Source organism: Phragmites australis, chromosome 6 (assembly GCF_958298935.1).
Source record: "Phragmites australis chromosome 6, lpPhrAust1.1, whole genome shotgun sequence".
Taxonomy (NCBI): Eukaryota; Viridiplantae; Streptophyta; class Magnoliopsida; order Poales; family Poaceae; genus Phragmites; species Phragmites australis.
The window spans coordinates 31,858,734-31,866,060 of NC_084926.1; positions in this window are offsets into that span (position 1 = coordinate 31,858,734).

A 7,327-nucleotide genomic window follows, 5' to 3' on the forward strand; every position below is an offset into this window, starting at 1 on the left:
ATGTCCTATGACACATGATGAGCTTGAGACGATGAGTGTGATCCTGTATGCTTCCACGATCAGGTCCATCATGTATGATATGTTTTGTAGACGCCTAGATGTTTCCTATGCTCTGAGTATTACGAGTAGATACCAATCAAACCCGGGTGAAGTCCACTGGGTAACAGTCAAGAATATCGTAAAGTACTTGAGAAGAACTATGGATATATTTCTAGTCTATGGAGGTGAGGAGGAGCTCGTTGTAAATGGTTACACTGATGCTAGCTTCCAAACCGATAAGGACGATTCGTGATCGCAATCTAGTTTTATGTTTTGCCTCAATGGAGGAGAAGTGAGTTTGAAGAGTTCCAAGCAAGAAACAGTGGCTGATTCCACGATGGAGGCTGAGTATATCGCAGCTTCTGAAGCTGCAAAGGAGGCTGTTTGGATCAGAAAGTTTGTTTCTAAGCTTGGTGTGGTGCCTAGTGCTTCTAGTCTAATGGATACCTATTGTGATAATAGTGGAGTCATTGCGCAAGCCAAGGAACCTAGGTCGCACAAGAAGTCCAAACATATACTGTGGCAATATCACCATATTCGAGAGATTTTAGATCGTGGTGACGCGAAGATATGCAAGGTGAACACAAATTTGAATATTTATGATCCATTGGCAAAGCCACTCCCATAGCTCAGGCATGAGGTGCACATAAGAGCTATGAGTATTAGATACTTACATGATTGACTCTAGTGCAAGTGAGAGATTGAAGGTGATATGCCCTAGAGGCAATCATAGAGATAATTGTATCACGTCTTTGTTTATGTATTTTTGAATAATGTGTTATTCCAAGAATGACTATCATTTACATTGATTGGCAAATATGTGACTTGTTCGTGGAACTCTTTGTTTGTATCATGATGTTATTATAAATTGATCCTTGGTCACGTATCATTGTGATGATTCATAAAACTAGCACACTTATTGATTGATGATCTCGTTTCACGGATCATAGGTATAGAGATACTAGGCCAATAATGTGGACTTTTAGTTGGAGAATATGATGTTGGATAGACCCACCTTAAGATAGTACTATGATTGTTATTTATGATGTGCCATCAGTTGTTATCTCAGGTGGTGTACCTGCAGGATCATTAAACCTGAGATCGTCATTGATTTCTAGAATGTGTAGTGACACACTTCGGGGCTACCAAACGTAAGAGCTCATTAGCGAGCTCTATATAAGGAGAGTCGTGGGGTAGCGCGTGTAGAGGTGAGCCACTCTGAAACCCTAGCCGCAACCCTCCACATGATCTCCCAAAACCCTAGCCATGCGCACATTGCTAGCACATCAGCGCTCGACGATTGTCACGCCTGGTTTTGCAAAAGAATAACTAGGTGTATTCCACATATGTCAGGATCATTTTCATCATACATGTCGTTACATTATACTGTGTCACCAGGAGATCACTATAAGACCTTTATAAATCTCTCTTCAACCCACAAGCACCCACTGAGGTTTCACTGCTAACACTGATTCCATCACTACAGAAGCCCCCACTTGTGCTACTCAACCATCCAATGGTGCTCACAGAATCATAGGGATGGCTAAATAATTGGCTAGGCCGTACCCATATAGACCCCATGGATGGTTGCGGTTTAGCTTAGTTACATGTTCAAGAACTGGTCCTTAGGATCCCAAACAGGAACATACACATTCTCACCGTGCAGCACAACACATGCGCCTTCTTGCACCATCCTCAAACCAACCATCCTGTTAGGATCCCTATACCATGTTGCTACAAAATTACCATTCTCAATTCATGTTGTAATAGACACTATTCATGTTCAAATATAACCAAACCAAGACGGCGACTAGCATATCTATCCTTTAACCCAAGGACTCATCAACTGTGACAAAGAAGATGATACAAATACTAGAAACCCTAATCATATGATTCCAATTTAGACAAGCATGCATGAAGGATAAACAGCTAACTTAAAATCCTAGAGTAGGTGCAAGAAAGAACACTTTCCTGGATGCCGCTCATGATCTTCGTAAACTTAGTTTTGGCATATCTTGAAGTCTCAACCTTGTAGCTCATCAAATCTCTAGAACACCATATTCTGCTCACAAGATATACTGACAAAAGAGAAAGCACAAAACAACTAAGAATGTCACGTCCCAAGTTCCATAATCATGTGATTAAGCTTAATCATGTGTCATTAGTGTCATAACTAAATTTGAGATAAAATATTTTGACACACTAGAGTACTTAGTTCTGAGTCAATTGGATAAGAGAAAGAAATTTAGGAGAGAAAAGAATAGAATTCGCAGTTAAAGTGGACTCCTTTCTCTAGCACGTGGGCCCCACTCAGTGGGCCAACCACCTCTCTCTCTCTTCCTCCTAGGCAGCAGCCCCACCCACCTGCTCCCTTACCCGTGCCTCTCCCGTGCTCAACCGGCCAAGCAAAGGAGTGGCTCCCTCTCCCTTCCCTCTCAAGCTCTCTCTCCCTTTCTCCCAAAAACTGACTTCAAGAGAAGGATTTGAGGTATGCATGTGGTACTCACGCGATCCTTAGCTCATAATCTTGCCATCCCTCCAATTTGTTTGCTCTTTTCCGAAGGATTTGGGTCGGATTTGATGTCTTTTGGTGTTTAGGGTTGAAACATGAAGAACACCGGATTTCTTCGTCTCCCAAGCGATTTCCTCTGTTTCATTCATCATCTGACGGTCACCCAACTCCATAAGCATCGTGGGTGAGTCTCCTAGGCTCCCATGGCATGGATGCACAAATTGGTTGGTAAAGATCTAAGAATTTGGAGCTAGGGTTGAAATTCATGAGTTCTTGATGTTTTGGTCGCAATAGCCAAGTTTTGGTCGATTTCGACTTATGCGTGTGGTCCTATACGGTAGAGGAGGTCAATATGATGCTCTAGGACCAAATCCCCACCTCAAAAGCCACCAAAATCGCCGGAATGGTCGCCGGCAAGCTCACCAAGTTCCCCCAGCCGCATACAGCGGTCTGACCGCATTTCTAGGCGGTCTGACCGCCCCTCGGGTCGGTCTGACCGCCAGAACCCAAACCTCTTTGTTCGCTGGTGGTCTGACCTTGATTTCCGGTGGTCTGACTACGACTCCCGACGGTCTGACCACGGTCACTCAAATAGAACCTTTTTCAGCACAGTTTACTGTTGGCTGAAACTTGTAAAATTCATAATAAATTCTTTGTAGCTCTAACAATTATGAAACAATTTTTTCGGTTTCATAATAACCTACTCTACATATTAAAAATATCCCCAGCCATTAAATAGTTAATTAAATTTCAGAGATTTATTAATTAGGTTAAAGATTCATTAATTCACCGTTAATTCATCGCAATCCCAAAATGGGTGAAACCAATTTTTCTAGTCTTCTTATGACTTGTTCTATCTAGGAAAAATATTTTCATGCTTTATATGGCATATTTTATGGAAATTCATCATATGTATATTGTAGCACGCATTATTACATTTCACTCATGTTCATCCTTGCATGCGCTTTTCTTTAGTGAACAAGGAGCTGGACCATGATACAACCATGGTTGAAGATGACTCTAATCTTTTAGATTTCTGCGAGTGTTGCTTGGGTAATTATAGGCAGCCACCTGAGCAGCAAGGCAAGCGACTAAGCATATAGCACATTTGTTCAATTGAAGGAAGTCTAAAATTTATGAACTATGCTTATGTATGTTTGCATGTGTCGATTCGAGACTGGGTACAAGTGGGTAGATCCTATGTTGAATGCATTACTTCTACCATGAATTGTTGTTCATCCTTTCCTTGTCGCCTTGAGTATGTTATTGGTGTCTAGATTACAATTTAATCGAAATGCTTAGCAATGCATAGGCCATTCGGTAGAAGTGGAACGACGGCGCAGCCATTGTTCGCGAGCATAGGGTTCTCTTAGGGTTCGTAAATACTTATATGATGTTGATATGGTTAAATAAGTGGTGAGTATGACACGAGATGTGGGCAGTGCTAGGGGTGTTATCTGCTCCAGAGGAAAGTCCTGGGGGCAAGCCGGGAGAGGAATCCGGACACTGTAGACCGCTTGCATCGTTTAAGCACCGATCGTCGGTGTAGTCGGCTTTAGCACTTACCTTACTCACCACATGCTGATCTAATGGTAAGGCGAGCCAAATACCTCTGTAGCTATGATAATTTGGGCGTGAACATCGACGGTGTGAGTGGGCGGGCTTGTAAGAGGTGCTAGTTTGCTCTAGGAGTAGTTCTAGTACCTCCGCACCGAGTGATGCATGATCCAAATGGTTGGGGCTTATTGGGAAAGGTTGACATGAGTACCAATTTGTATGGATCTGTGTGGTCATGCAAGCCGTATGGTCCTCAAGTCGTGTGGATCCAGGAGTATCCCCCTGTAGGTTGTAAAAACATTTTAAAATGCCGCGCTCTCGGTCATGATCATGCTTCTGTCCATCTACATCAGTCGTAGAGTTTTCACTTGCGATTGATAGTTGGATATGTAGGAGATGGTTGAGTTGGTCTTTGTTACATGTATGTTCATAATGGTTCCAGTTATTTATGTTCAGTTGGTTATGGCAGGGTAGAGTTATGTTATTGTTGGTTAAGTTAGTTGCTCACACCTATATGTCTAGGTTCCTTACCGCTTATGTTTAACTTAACTATGCGGCTTTTCCTTGCTAATGGCTTAATGCATAATCCTTGGAGTCGAGCTATGTATATGTGCTCTATATGGTTTAAGTCTTGCGAGTACCTTTGTACTCATGCATGCATTTTCAGGTGCTATTGGTGGGGAAGAGCCGGTGTTTGGCTACTTCGTGCCTACCGATCAGGGTGACAGGCAAGAGTAGTTCATCCTACTCTCGGAGGTCGTGCTTTTGGGATGGATCCTAAGGGCATGTGGCTCCACTCTCTTATGTTGTATAGGTTTATGTTTCCACTGCGTAGTTGTTGTTATCTTTGTTGTAAATTGATGCAAATAGTTGCATGTTAAAGACTTGTAATATAAATATTAATTACTTGCTCTTTCTTAAGCTATGTTGTGATGCTAAATGTTGGAAGGCATGTGCTCCGATCTTGGGCACAAAACACGTGTCGGGACTACCAGGATGATATTCTGGTTAATCATCGAGGTTGTGATTATGAATAATGATCCTCCTAGTGATTAATTAGAATATTATTTGGATGGTTCCTCACAAAGAAACAATACACCAAATAGAGACACATCATAAAAACTCTATGGTTCGATAGCTCATGAGATTAGATGAACCAAAGAGTGTTGCTTGGATTTGAATGAAATTCGCTGGACAAGATTTGAAAAGATGAATTATATTTGAATTATAAGGGCTGGAACAGAATTAACTATAAAATGCAGGGGTTAACGTGTAAACATCCTAAATAGGGGAGTAAAGATAGAAATAAAAGATCTCTTGAGGGGTTATTTGAGATTCTCACCAAGAGAGATATCAGAGAGCATAGTAGGGGAGTTTAGTATAGAAGAGTTGGCTGGTAGTGGGCTCTTGGCGTCGCTGGTGAGGGAAAGGCCCAGGGTTGACAAAGATGGTGCAGACGGGGTTGCTGCGCAGCCACGAACTCATTGAGGGCTCAGTTTGACCCGAGGTACAGAAAGACACGCATACTGGCGAGCTGAAGGTGGCGAGGTGCACTATTAGATGGAGATGACAGCGGCGATCACTGGTGTTGACATTGGGCAGCAATGGTGTTTCAACAAATCAAGGAGAGCACGGGTGTAGAACACGAGAAGACAAACACGATTTTATGGTTGGTCTTGTCAGCTAAGTTCCGAGGTAGAGGCAAAATAGAGATGAACGTTCTTAGCTTTGATGGTGGCCGTGCAGAGACACATCGAAGAAGATGCGCATGTTCCCATAGATGGCTGAGAACTTTGAGAAGCCAACTGAATAGAAATGTTCAATTTCTTGGGAACACGATGATATCACACAGGTTTGGACACAACATCTCATGAGAAGGAGATCGATCAGTAGAGATGAGATAGATTACGGCTGCAGCATGCTGCGGTTGCCAACAATGTTTTGGTTGCCTCACTGCACAAATGGAGAAGTGGCCCTAGTTCCAGATAAAGGTCTTTATGGGACACAACATGACATGGTTAGTGCACCCATACGGTCACTAGATCAACGGAGAACACGGACTTAACCTGCAGTGCACACGCAGAACTCATCTAGACAAGGGCAGCAACAACACCGACGTGGATTCCAGTGGCGTCGGGGCTCTAATAGCCAATCTAGTTGGTGAGGGCATGGGAACCATCTAGGGGCACGTTCTGGTCAAAGGGCATGGCAATCTGACCTCTAATCGACTAGAGAACGCCGATGCCATTTGTAACAACGTGCCTGTTCGCGACGGCGAAGACTGTGGCGGCGCGACGATGGATCCGTGGGGATGGGTGTTTCGCTAGGGATCACATGGGATGACAACAAAGGGGAAAGGAAGAGGGGAAGGGGCTGGTCCTCACCTTGCTGTGATGGTCAGGGAGGTGCGTCGGGGTGCCGAATGGCAGCATCGGCGGTAACCACGATGTTGGAGGTCTGGCTCATGTTCCCATTGCGTCCCTGCTGATCCAAGGGATCCCTCCCATAGTCACATAGAAGAGACGATGGTACAAACTATGACGTGGGTGGGGTGGCTGGATATTCACTGAATCATTGGGAACACCGATGGATTCTTCGGTTCATGCCCTGGACGCAAGCAAATGCAAAGCAGCACAGACGGCAACATAGATCCCAGTCTTGGGACATGGTGGGGACAACCTAGGGCACATCTTGGCAAAAGATCAAGGTATTTACCTCGATGGATCGCCGGGAATGTAGATGCCAACCAAAGGGTTGCATGGTTGGGCGCGACTGGTGGCATGGTGGAGTGGTGTGCAGCTTGTAGCTACCTAGAGGACGCCTTTATAGGCCTAGGGTGGAAGAGGGACAGCCATGTGAGAAGGTGAAAGGATGGCGATGGTGGAGACCGGAGTTATGATGATTATGGATGTCGATTTCATAAGCTATTAGTGGGGAGGGGAAGAGGAAAGGTTAGGCAATCCATTTTGCTGCTCTTGAGAGGGAGGGGGAAAGTGCTGGTTCCATTTATAGGGCTGAGTGCGGCTGTCCATGAAGTGGGGAGAGGAAATGACTGGAGGTGGAAGACGAAACGAACTGGTGGAAAATGAAACAAACAACTTAGGTTTGAGGACTATTTCTCCACTATCCGAATACCAAATTGGACGTTTTTTGGACTCTAGCTTGTAGTACTCGTAAAGATCTACAACTTTGGTATTCATTCGAACTTCTGAGAACTTA